Below are 13,915 nucleotides of genomic sequence, written 5' to 3'. Positions count from 1 at the left end.
TGAGCCATATGCCGCAGACTGCACCACTGGTCTCATAAGACCTGCGTGATGTTTTATAGTCAGCAGTTTCAGGGAGAGTTTTGTTCGTCTGATTATTTGTTCTCGTCTTGGTCCAGTGGTATTAAAATCAGAAAAGAATTCTCCCATACTCAGCCCTCCCTCTGTCTGCCACCTCCCCAGGCTCTTCCCCGCCCTCCCCTCGTCCCTAGCAATGAATTATCTGAGCAGCATGTCTAATGTGGTCCAGAGGGAGGCTGGCTAAGGAAGCTCTCTATCCCAGCCCAGAGACAGCACATATGGGGCACAGCAGCAGAACTCGAGACCCACCCCTCCTCCTGCTCCTCCTCATTCGCTTCTCATGTCTCAAACAAAGTTCCCCATATTCTCGTATCTTTAACCTCATCTTGTCTTTTTAATCCTTTTATCTTACCTTTCTATCTCTCATCTCACTCGGTCTCACTTGGAGGTTTTATTTGTCTCAGGAACCATGGCTGTCCCTGCAGATGATGAGGTCATGTGCTCACCAGGGACTCTTTCTTTGTTTGGGAAATGATCAGCATTCTGAGAAATACTCTTTAATCTCTTAAGAATAGGATGGCAAGATTATACTGTGCTCAAGTCTGCACTCTAAATATGAAGTTACAGCCAGTTAGCCTAGCTCAAGAACCGAAAACAAAGGAAAAAACAGTCCAAGAGAAACAAACTCTCCCTAAAAGCACCTCTCAAGCACAGAATAATTGACATCTTCTGTTATGTTTGTTTAGATTGTGCAACAAAACTATTGTAAAAGATCTACTTTTCATTTTATTGGTGATTATTTGCAGGATCTGTTTTTGGCTAGACTCTGCGGAGATTCTGGTTGGGGCCTTCTGGACATGTTGCAAGTAGAAATAGTTCCAGGTCATGACCTTAACTGTGGTTAAAATATGCTTGATTTTTTGTGAAAGTGTCATTTTGTGTGATTCCAAAATGTTGATTATGTATTGACCCTCCTTTTTTATATCAGTGTAGTATTCACAATAACTCCAGTACCATGTCAGCCTTTATGGACGCACATATCATGATGTTAGAATCATTATTATCAGCACATTTCCCCCCTGTCTTCTTCACTCCTGTTTTCTTCCTTTCTCTGCAAGCGCACCCCTGTGTTTTTGCCTCCCTCAGCCTCTCTCTCTCTGCTCAGCCTCTGGTCATCATGTCGTGTAAGACTGTCGTGCTGAGCTTCGCTTTTTGGCAGAGGAGAGGGGAACGGGAGAGATAGAAAGAAGGGAAGGGAGGGGGAGTAGAGAGGGATAGAGAGAGGGAGGAGGAGTTATTTTGCTCTCTTCGTGCCTCCTCACTGAGCTGCGTGCCTGTCTGCTCTTCTCGTGTGCATGCAAGATCGCGCAGGTTGCCCTCTGTTTGCCCCCATCTCTCTCTCTCTCGCACTATCTCCTAGTCTCTCTCTCTCCTAGCTTCCCTCACTTAATCTCTCCTACAGCCTTTCGTTCTCTTTTCTCTTTTTTTTTCAATCTCCTTTCCCAACCTGCCCCCTCTCATCAGCTCTTAACAGCTTAAAACCCTTTCGCCCTCTCATCTTAATGATTCTACCTCCTTCTTTCGCTCTTGGTCTCTGTCTCTCCGTGAGTCATGCAGCGGGCACTGACTGGGTTTGTTTGCCTGACTGCCCTCCAGGAATTGCTGTTGGCACACAGTAGACCTGCTGGCTGGCCTTAAAAAACGAGTCAGAGGTAGAGAGCAGGAGAAGGTGCGGAGGGAGGATGGAGGTGGACTGAAGAGATGAAAGAGTCAAGGGAAACAAGGGACAATGAGAGGTTGTAGGAAGAACGACTGTGTGTGAAAGATAAAGGCATGAAGAGAGTAAACTGAAGCCTTCATAAAGAGCAACAAAAGATGTGTGAATTAGTAAAAGCAGTCGGATTATTGCAGATTATGCATTACCACTGTAACCATGTTTTTATGTCTGGTGTTGCTGCTGTAACTCGAGGTTCCAACAATGAATGCCAATTATTTGGGATGCATTAATAATTAATTTGTGTCTCATTGTACATTAGACTCATGTGTGCACTTACACATTCAAACACACACACACACATCCATTATAACAGAGCTTATTCAATTCTATGTTCTAAATCATTCATTGTGTAAAAAGAGGGGTGCTTTTGTAGACAGTTTCACACTCCCACTGATTTATGACGTGCAGTTCTGCAATGATTGTGTGCAAAACTGCCTTTGCTGAATTTTCAATCAAAGTTTAGTAGAAAAAGCAGCAGAAAAGTGCTTCAACTAATTTGCTGCACAGAGAAAAAACATGCAAACGGGTGATTTTAAATGAGACAGTAACTTCTGGAGAAGCCTCCGTGACTTATTACACAGATGATTGATTCCCCTGTAAAAACTTTGATTTGTAAAGTGAATGATTTAGCATTAAAGTAAATAGTTGAGGACTCGGATTTAGATGTCACTATGTGTAAGAAAGTGTCCTAAACACTCTGCTCTGTTCTGCTCCACCAAAACTCCACGCACACACGCAAGTTTCGTATTTTGGCCCCATGCTTCCGGCTTAAGCTTTTTCATATTAGTATAATATCTCTGTCACTCAAACACATGCCGGCATGCAAGCACACAATCACGCAGGAGCTTGCATACATAAGTTCCTTTTTCACACACTCACTCATACTGACACATGTATCTGGAAATGTCCAAGCTTTGCTGTGTATTGACCCAATATCTCACTCCCCTCACACTAACACGCTAACATGCACGCACGCACACACGCACACACGCACACACACACACACAAACACAAACACACTTCCTGCATTAAGCCAGGTCCATATTGCTCAAACGATGCCCAGCTGCATCCAATGAACATTCCAGTTACTGTTTTTTTTCCCTTCCTCCCTCCCTCTCTATCATTTCAAATTTCAGCTCTAAGCCTTTAAGAGAGCCAGCAGCCAAATATGGTCAGGCTTGTGTCATGAACTTTGTGCGACCTTCTAAAGCTGCATCGAGATCGTGACCTTTAAGACCCTGCCCGAGGCTGAGCTTTAGGCACCATTTTGCATGACTATGGAGAAAAGTCAGTGCATGTGCATGTATGCACGCTGTCTATGGTAAGTCCCAGACAGAGTTCATGACCTGTGACTTACTGAATATTTCTGACTATTTAGTGGTTCATTTTATAGTCTCTAAGTCCATAGTTTATGGCTTCCTAATTATCTGCAACTCTTGTTTTGGTGATACATTTTTCTCTTCTTTTTACATATTTCTCCCTTCTTAATAAACAATCTAGAAAACAGAACTTTTCATTAAAAAGTGGCAATTCCATCTGTCATTATACCCTTTTATAGGAAGTGCAACCTGATATCATGAGTTGATGTTAAGTTTAGTTTTTTCCTTGTGTTTCTTGCCCTGATCCTCCCTTTTTTTATTCTGTATTAGTTATCCTTTGTCACCCTTGTGTCTTTTTAGTGATCAATGTCTCTAGTATTTTCTTTGGTTTCTTAGTCTAGTCTTGTGTTTCCTGTTATTACTTTGTAGTTCTTGATCCCTGTGTTTCCAATTTAGTTTTACTTCCTGCCCTTGTGTGTTTCCCTCCTTTTTTGATTTACCTGATTTGCTTCACCTGTGTCCTGTGTTCCACACCTGCGTTTATTATTTCCCCTGCCCTGTGTTGGATCATTGTTCATCTCTTCTGTGTTCTGTGTGTTTCTGTCTCCCTTTGTTTTCCCAGCATTTCCTTTTGGATTTAGTTTTTGGACATTTAAGTACATTTTTTTATTAAAACCTTTTATTTTAAAATCTGCACCTGGGTCCTCCATCAGTTTTCCCTCATTGTGACACCTGATAACTGCCAGAGCAATAACAACAGAGATACGTAGGCTGTTTTCGAAACGGCCTGCTAAATACTACCAAGAATGTAGTAGGCAGTAGGTACTGCAGTATGTAGTAGGCAGTAGGTACTGCCTACTACATACTGCGTTTGTATTTAGTATGTAGTATGACTGTTCTGTTGGATCTGTTCTGCAGTACGCTGAGCCAGACATCACTGGATTTCTGGTTTCGGAAAGCGGAAGTAAACAACGGCCAATCTGATAGAGAAACTGCTTCTTTCACATCACTTATGATTTAAAAAGTTAAGAAGTGGTTTATATGTAATTTAGTAGTTTTCACAGCACCTAAAAACTGAGGGCCCCTTAAAAAAAATAAGAAAAAAGAAAAAGTGGAACGTGCGCTGTGTAATATGGGAAACATTATGCGAGGAAGACTAGTCCGATGCATACTATGAAATTTCCCCGAATCAGTACGACATCCGGATAGTGTTGGCATACTGCAGATTTTTGCTCTTTTTCACATTCTACTTGGCCAAATCAGTACGTACTGCTTGTAGGCAGTTACGAAAACAGCCAATCATCTGTTTTTCCATCATAAAACTACGTGGAAAGAGGTTTCTATGCCGAACCTTTGCCCGTTGCTGAACATTCAAATTCCCAAAAGGCCTTCTGTTGAGTTTCTAAACATGAAACCACAAAAAACTGAGCTATAATAAAACTGTCCAGTTTATGGAAGACCACAAAGAGGCTTGAAAGAACCACACATGTGCAGGTGTTAATAAATCCACTTGAGACCAATTACAGAAATACAATTTCTTAGGTCTGTCATTCTTCCTGATCTGAGCAGGTAGGAAATAAAAGCCCTCTGTCTCTGACTGGGTCCAACTCAGGCTCTCTTCCCCTCTCTCATCATCCTTCTCTCTGGCTGTGCTCCACCAGTCATGCTGTCATCTCCTGTTTATCTAATTGGGGTTCAGAGGACTGGCAGGGAGGGGGTCAGAAGACTGAGATGAGGAGGAGGAGAGATACGATGAGACAAAGAGAGTTCAAGAACAGGTCTATTAGGAGCCCTGAAAGGCGGGAAGATTCAAATTAGATTGAACTAATCTGTTTGGAGTGTTAGTCTGGAGTGGCTAACTTGATGCCAAGATTTACTGCTCTTGTAAGTCCCACAAGTGACAGTAAGTCAAGGCTTCGTGACCTACTTGGTATACATTTCCCAGTCTAGATTTAATGTAAGAGTTGCAGGTGTGGGGCAACAGAAGGTCTCAATTCGTAAAAAGTTGGAACACTGAAATGTTGATAAAAACAGAATTTGATGGTTTGCAATTTGTTTAAAACATATAATTAATCGAAAAAATCATGAGATGACAACATACTAAATGTTGAAACTGGGAAATGTTATTGTTTTATGAAAAATATATGCTGATTTAAAATTTGATGCCAGCAACATGTTTCAAAACAGTTGGGACAAGGACATGTTTATCATGTGTTGTAAGTTTGGTAACCAAGGAGACCAGTTTCTGGAGTTCTGAGAGTAAAATATTTTCCCATTCTTGCCTAATACATGATTTCAGCTGCTCGACAGTTCAGGGTCTCCTTTGTCGTATTTTTTATATCATGATGTTTTCAACGTGTGACAAGTAGGGAGTTTAGGCCAGTTTAGCACCAGGACTCTTCTTGTATGGAGCTATGCTGTCGTTATGTGATTTGACATTGTCTTGCTGAAATATCCAATATCTTCTCCAACATGGTAGCATACATTATTCCGAAACCTGTGCAAAGGGCAAGGAGTCCAAGATTTCCCCAGAGCGAAGAGTACAATTTTGATTTGTCATAGGACAAAGGAGCATCGGACAGTTTTCCTCTTTGATTCAGTCCATCGTAAATGTGCTCAGACCAAGATAAGTTACCAGAGTTTCTGGATCATGTTTATATATGGTTTTCCCTCTGCACGATGAACCTGCATTTGTGGATGCAGTGACAAAATGTGTTCACAGACATTCGTTTTTGGAAGTGAATATGAGCCCATGCAGTGGTTTCCACTACATAGCTATATCTGGTTTTAATGCAGAGCAGATGGCCTGAAAATCACAGCCATCCAGTATTGGATTTTGACCTTGTCACTTTTGAAAAGAGATTCTCTGAATCCTTTAATATTATGTACTGTGAACGGTAAACCCCCAAACTGTTTTACATTTTTACATTGAGACACATTATTCTGAAATTCTGTTTGCCCAAACAGTCTCTCAAAAATGGTGAAACTCTTTCCATCTTTACTCATGAGAAACTCATCCTCACCATTTAATGTTTTGTTGTCCCTGTACAACCAAAGTTGTCATACTGGGGAAAAACTGAGGAGGACCCATGTGCAGAAAATAAATAATTAATAATAAAGGAACTAAAGGTACAAATAAACTTACTAAAAGTCAAAGAAACTGAATTTTAAAGAAAACACTTGAAACAGTGGGATAAGGAAACACTAGGAACACAAGGAAGACACACACAGAGAACACAATAAAGACGTACAATGATCCACCATAGGACAGGGGAAACAGAGTAATCAACACAGGTGTGGAACACAGGACACAGGTGAAGCAAATCAGGTTAAAAAAGGAGGGAAACACACAAGGGCAGGAAGTAAAACTAAACTGGATCATAACACCGGGATCATAAAATACAAAAAAGGGAGAACAAGACTAAACTAAGAAACACAAGAAATTGATCACTAAACACAAAAAAGACAAATGATAACTTATAACAGAATAAACACAAGGAGGAACCAAGGCATGACACACAAGGAGAAATCATTAGCTCATTCACTTTATTTTTGGTTAAGTACAGTGCTGTCCCATGGTCCATTTTGCTGCAGTACCTGAATGTGCAAGGTACAAGTTCTCTGTGTGTGGAGCAGATGTAACAACACTAGCATTTTCTCTTTAGTGTTGTTGAAATAGGATTTTAACAAATCATGCATTTGCTTGACCGAAATTCATAACTGTGTCTGGTGAGGCTTTGTGATGGCCTGGTAGAAAAACACAATCATTCATTTGGGGATATGACACGGAGCATACCAAAATGATTGCATCTGTTTGCTGCTCACTCAGTGTGCAATGACGTTAGCTACCAAAAGGCGAGTCAAAACAAGAATTAGTCACGTGTAAGTTTGTGTGAAATAACTTTCCTTTTTATACAATTGGAAATATGATCCTATTTAAGAAATGAGGGTAAGGTTATATAGTTTCGTAGAATACATTTGAATCAAAATGCAAGTATTTTGATGCAGTAAAGAGGCAACTTTAAAATATGGAAAATAGATCTTAGCCACTCCCCACTTTCCCTTTCTCTCTCAAGTTCTCTAATTCAAATGCGTGAGAATCAGGTAGCTGCTGCTCACAGCAGTCGAACCATGTATAATGTGGCCTTTCAAGGAAGAAAGACTGGAAAGATGGCTTCTAATGAAGGATGTATTTTGGAGCAATCACCATACTCCATGTGTGTGTGTGTATCTATGTAAGTTCATGTGCATCCATCTGACTTGTCTGTTTGGAGTTCAAAAGGTTAATTGTGCCATATGGAGTATGCGTGCATGTAGGCGCATGTATGCCAGTATGCATGCAAACTGAGCTTGTCTGTACTGAGTTCAAAAGGTTAGCCGTGCCACAGTGCTGTGAATCCTGCCTTAATAATTGAGGCTTAACAAGCACATGTTAAAACATCATGATCCCCCCCCCCCCTCTCAGCCAGTAGTGACTCAGACATGAAAGAGCAAAAACAGCTTGTTTGTCTAAACTCAATTATTTACCAGTTCATGTGCCTAATGTGAACCCTGGCTCTGTTCTCACTCACATGCAGAGTTCCATTTAAGAAGTTATTACTGGTAAATTTTTTTTATGAATCAGTCTTACATTTATATATCCCTCTGGTTCTTTCCTTATTTATAGTGAGGAGAAACACTCCTGCACACTCATTACTCAGCTGCAAAAACACCATCAATCCTTTAACGTCTTCCTCACAGGGGTGAAGTGGTATTACTTTGAGTCATTTGCAAGAAAAAAAAACGTACTGTAATTTCATTGCATGACTGTATTTTTTTTTAATCTACAGGGTCAATCTAACACTAATTTATGTTTGTCTTTTTAAAGGTGACACACAAACTAGCAGCACATAATTCCTGTCTAATTTTTAGTTTAGGGCTGAACCATATTCACAGTCAGTATTAGCTATACATGATGGATAAAAAAAATTAGAAGGTGTTTATCATCACAAAGAGTAACCTGAAATATTTTGCCGAAGTACATGATCACTTTACCACAGAAGGACAGAGGCGAGCAGAACATTGTGTATTTTTCCAGGGCGAGGCTCAGATGACTTTTGATCAATAATTGTCAGATTTTTGTTAATTTTGGTCTTCCATAAAGCTTAGAGTATCTGCAGCTTAAGTGTAGCTGCTATTGGCTGATTAGCTTAGTTAGCCCTGCAGCTAGCAGAACTGTAAGTTGACTGGACTTTCCATGAGAGCTGTGACCAATGGCAACCCGTTGGTGTTACCTGTCTAGCTAGCACAGCAGCCTCAATGTAGAATGATGGCAGAGAAGAGGTCTAGGAAAAAGGTTAACATTTGAAGTCAGGTGATGTAGTTTAGAGAATACAAAAGTCTGCGACCAGGTTGAGGTGGCTGAATAGTTACAGCACAAGTTTTTCAACCATTGCATGGCTGTTCACGTCAACTGTGTCCTGTTAAAGGTCAACTATATCTTTTGCAGCCATGTTTTCCCCCTATCCAGTCAATCATTAACATGGTAAAACCAAGCGGCAACCTCCAGTCTTAAAATATGAAGCCCATGCAGAAGAGCTAAAAACTGCAATTCATCTAGTGTCCACTTGAGGTTGGCTGCAGAAACACCAGAAGCCACATATTCAAAACAAACGATCTATGCAGTAATAATAAACATGTTTACAGCCTGGTTCAAAAAATGGTTAAGGTCTGAATAGCTACTTTCCCTATCGGCACACACTATACAGGGGGGAGATTTTTTGATAACTCTGTATATTCGTAGATGTTAAACTTACAAGTTTTGCCCAAATAAGGACATGGCTGACTTGATTGACATATGGGCACTCTGTATCTGTTAGCAAAGAGGCTAAAGGCCCACCTCTTTACCTCACACTAGCTTGAACGAAGTTTGGTTGTGTTCAGCATTTCCAATATGGCATCCGCTTACGGTTGGCTTCAAAACAGCGCTCAAGAACAGATGGGTGACTTCTCCGATACTACGTCCATTTTTATACAGTCTATGGGTGATACCTTGCAGTTTAATTACGTTTAGAAAGACAGACTGAATAATTTTTCTTACCAGGATGTAAACATGTTTATTCTTGCTGTAATGTAGAGTATTTTTGAATGGGTGTGTATGTGGTTTCCGGTGCTTACAGAGCCAGCCTCAAGTGGACTTTCGAGGAACTGCAGTTTTTAGCACTTTCGCATCGGCTTCATTTCTCAAGACCGAAGGTTGCATCTTGGATAAAACGGAAAAGGTTGTCTCACAGTGAAAAAGCGTCCAGTCAGCAACTACAGAAAGCAGTTTCTATAGGGAAAAACCTAGTATTCTGGCCTTCAAACAGGACAGCTGGGCAGGGTAACCGTGTGGACAAAGAAATGTTCATTACATCTTGATCTATCAATGTTACGTCTTCTACAATGTCTTCTGTTGTTGTTTTACTGCCATTTGCTTCTTATTTGTGCTTGATTCAGTTTATTGTTGAAGTTTTCTACATACCGCACATTATTCATGATTGGTAAATAAGTTTTCTTGATTTGTTTTGCTCTTCAGTTGCACTTGGTTGCTGTCTTTTTCACTTTGTTAAGCATGTGGGGAAGTATCAGACTACATAAAAGATTGGAGTAAATTTTTTCTTCTAGTTCTGATGACCCTCTGCTGTTATGTGATGGAAAACATGCCCCACCAGACCTCTGACGTCACTCAAATGAACACTGTTTCTACTTTGATATCTCTGTGTGTGCATATGTCAGAGGGCTGCAAACAGGCACACACAACACAGCGCTCACCACAGTTGGCAACACCTCAACTCCGGGAGGCTCATGCACTGTGCATGTGTACATTCCCATGGCAACATTATCATATGTCCAGCAGCCATGTGGCAGCAGTCTAATGTGTTCCAGTCACATGCCATTCAAATGTTGATTTGAATAAATATGCCAATCCTTTCCATTCAAATTTTCATACGTGGGGCTGTGGCTGAGGACACAGTGTTCAGTGAGGAACAGCATGCAACAGAAGGGAGCAGCCTGCTCTCTCTGGGTGTTCAGTAAGCTTACATCTGGGGATTTAGAGCCTTGGAGGAGTGGAAGGGGGAGGAGGCAGGAAGGGTGAGGGCCAGCAGGGGCTCATACCCAGTGTATACAGGTGGAATTAATGGGAAGCAACAGGAAAAGACTGAATGTGTGCACACCTCCCCAAGGCCTCAAGGATTATAGCTCATGCAGTCACACACACACACACACACACACACACACACACACACACACACACACACACACACACACACACACGCGCACACATTTTTTGAGAACACTGATTTAACTGATTCAGTCTTGCAAAACTTATGGTTATTCAGTTGCTCCAAAAAATGAACAAACTAGTTTGAAGACTCTTTGTTTTGCATCTCTGACACCCAAGACTTCATAAACTCTCTCTTATCCTTATTCATTTAGACACGAGTACACCTTTAATCATTTAACCGTATAGTGACTAAATTATAGCAGTAGCAAAATGACGACTGGCTATGATTCAGCATACCAATTCTGTTTTCACACTTCGTGTGGCAATGTTTCTTAATATAATGGAATGGGGCTAAAACTGTCTCCCTGCTCTCAACATGATAAATGAACTTGTGTGGCTTGTTCATCTATCTAAATCTGCAACGGAGGCTAAATGTGTTATAGCCACTTCTTGCCCTTAAATGGCACAGATGCTCTTCTGTTAATGCAAAAACTACTGTGTCAACATTGGCATTTTCATTTAAACAGCATATTCCATTATGAGTAAACTCCATTATGAGTGTTTGTTTGTTTTTTTTCATGTAAATGTTAGAGGATCTGAACATGTCTTTATTTCGGAAGGGAGCTTCCTGTTTCCTGAATACAGCATAAAAATCTGTCCTTGGTTTGAATGAGAGTCTCAGTTCACCATCTTAATCCATTATCCCCAAGAAACTACTGTAACAGAGTTTATTTTGAATGGTTTGATTATACTTAATAAGTAGATTGTACTGTAGTTTGTTTAAAACATTTATATACTCCATACAGACTCTCTTGTTTTGGTTTAAAATTAAAGTTTTTTCCACTACCACAAGTAAACATGTTGGTTTTACTTTCTTTAACAGAAAGTACAGAACACATCAAATTACTTGGTTAAAAATTGGCTGAGTGTGGGTCAAAATAACACAGTGGCAATGCTAGGTTAACCTGACCCAGCACCAAAAGAGTGTTTGACCCAGTGTTAATGTGTTCATTTTAACATCCCTATTGCGTACGATTTAAAAGCAAAACTTCTGTTCGGTACTTTAAAATAGAAAACAGAATATGTGAGATAGAATCAACAATGTGACACTGACACTGAGTCAAATCCACTCATTGAAACATGGGCCTCTTACATGCTGGCATTTCAAGGTGCCTTACAATGTGTAATGCAAAAAGGCGTACAAATGGGCAAAGTGGATCCGCCTCTGAACCTCACTCTGTGGTCACAAAGGAGGCATAATGCGGGGTAGATAGTGGTACATGAATGTCCCCCTGTGTGTGTTTACAAGCCATGCCTCTCATGACTCTGCAACACCATGATTTGATGTGAAATCACACACTGTGACACCAATAATTTGCAAATGCAGGGTTCAATGTGTAAGTACAAAGGCGTAGTGATGAGGGAACGCTTTTACAGTGCTGTTGTAGAATTGCATTGTATAAGAGGCTATTGTCATATGTGCTCAGCACAGCATGGTGCTACATTAATGCACCATGCTGGACCATGCTGGGTCCATTTTTAACCCAATGAGTTTGCATTTTTATGTTTTTCATGTGTATATATATATATATATATATATATATATATATATATATATATATATATATATATATATATATATATATGTTTATTTAAGGTGTGTTTATTACTCATATTTCATTATTCATTATTCCATATAAACATTGGATAAAACAGCCTGGCTATTAGTAGGAACATATGATGTCGCCTAGTTTTGTTAAATAAATATTATTTTTGCTTGATTTAAATGAATACATTTCTTTTTTATTTGTTAAATGTCTTTGGAAAAAGTCACCATCAAATCAGTGTTTGCCTGGCTGCTTTTTTCCATCCTTGCAACCTTTCATTTATCTCTCTTATCTCTCTGTTTGTCTCTTTCCCCTGTCCCTGTCTGCTGCTAAACCCTGAGGCCAAGTGATGCAATAAAAGGGGTTACAGGAAGGGAAAAGAGTGCAGGAGGGTGACTAGCAGGAGGGTGACTAGCAGGAGGGAGGAAGACCACAAATTCAGTTTATCAAAACCATTTTGTTCCCCATCATCCGGCCAGTCCTAGGTAAAATGGAAAACAGCTCTCCCAGTCAGAAATGAAATACTGGTGTTGGCTTTTTTTCAGGAAGCAGCATGCAGAGGTAAAAAAAAAGGAAACAGCAAGAAGGAAAGAAAGAAAGAAAGTAGGCAGTGAATAAAGAAAGAGTCACCATACCCTGTTAGAAATATGCTGGAGAAAGAGTGGGCACTGTTGTGCGTACGTGCAATGTGTGGTGTGAGCCTTGGTGGAGGTGGGGACGATAGAACAGGATGCACAGCCCTTGAGGAATGTGTACAGCCTGGTGGCACGTCTGTGAAACTCATCCCTCTCTGCTTTGCACCACTTTCTTTTCTCCCTCTCTCCATCTGTCAGTCTCTTCTCTCTCAGTCCCTGTCCTCCCTCACTGAACAGGACAGCAGTCACACAGGCAGAAAGAGGGAGACTTATAAGCCTAGACAGTGAGGAAAGTAAGGGAGAGAGGATGAAAGAGGGAAGTGATGAGGAGAGGGCCTTTGGGATCTGGGAAATTATAAAAAGGTCAGAGAGATTACCTGCAAAGGAAGAGTGATGCACATAGAGGGTGAGAATGAGACAGCTGCCGTGAGCAGGATAGATATATGATCTAATTGTCATTTAAAGACAGCAAAAAGTTTAGTGCTCTAGCTCAAATCTTGCTGCTGACTCACCTGCATCTCAAGGCAGCACTGCAAGAGACTAGAGCCTGCACTGACTTCAAACATTGCTGTGTTAACCTCTGTTCCTGCTAAATATACCAAAGAATCCCTAAAACCTTTAATCTGATATCTTATTGTATTTTGTACTTGTACACCTGTGCCATTACCTCCAATTTTATTGAACCTCTTTTAGGACCAAACTTTCTTTTACTTTTGACAAGTGGCTGTGGGCATGTTCCCTTCCCATTCAATTCATCCACATTCTTTTCCCATGTAAAAACTTAGCCTCCTCTATTTCTCTCTCACTCACCCCCCTCCTCTCAACAACCCCCCCCACCCCACCCCCGTCGAAAAAAAACAGCTGCTCTCCATTCGTCCTGATTATCCCAAAGACCAGAACAGAGCAGAGCATGTAACAAAACAGTTCAGACTGCACTTTATTTACTGAGCTGTATACTGCTTAGCTCGAGCTGCATAACTAGCCACAGCAGGCCTGCATTCCAGCCTGCTGCAGTCAGCCTGCACACTCTGTACCCTGCTTTGCAATTTGAAACTAAGTGACTCACCTTTAATAATAATGATGATAATAATAATAACCTATATTTGAGAAGCACCTTTCAAAACAAAGCGACAGAGTGCTTTACATGGCTATACCTTTCAGAGGGTTAAATAAATGACACTTCGAGGTGAAAGGTGACGATAAGAAAATAATAATTATAGGACATAACTCAGAACAGCTTTAATAGATTCAGTTCACACATGCAAACAGCCTGAGTGTTACCCACACATGTATGGCAAGCATGTGTCATTCTT

Source organism: Notolabrus celidotus, chromosome 14, assembly GCF_009762535.1.
Source record: "Notolabrus celidotus isolate fNotCel1 chromosome 14, fNotCel1.pri, whole genome shotgun sequence".
In the NCBI taxonomy this organism is placed as follows: Eukaryota; Metazoa; Chordata; class Actinopteri; order Labriformes; family Labridae; genus Notolabrus; species Notolabrus celidotus.
The sequence above is the reverse complement of the archived record's forward strand: the minus strand, read 5'-3'. Positions refer to the sequence as shown.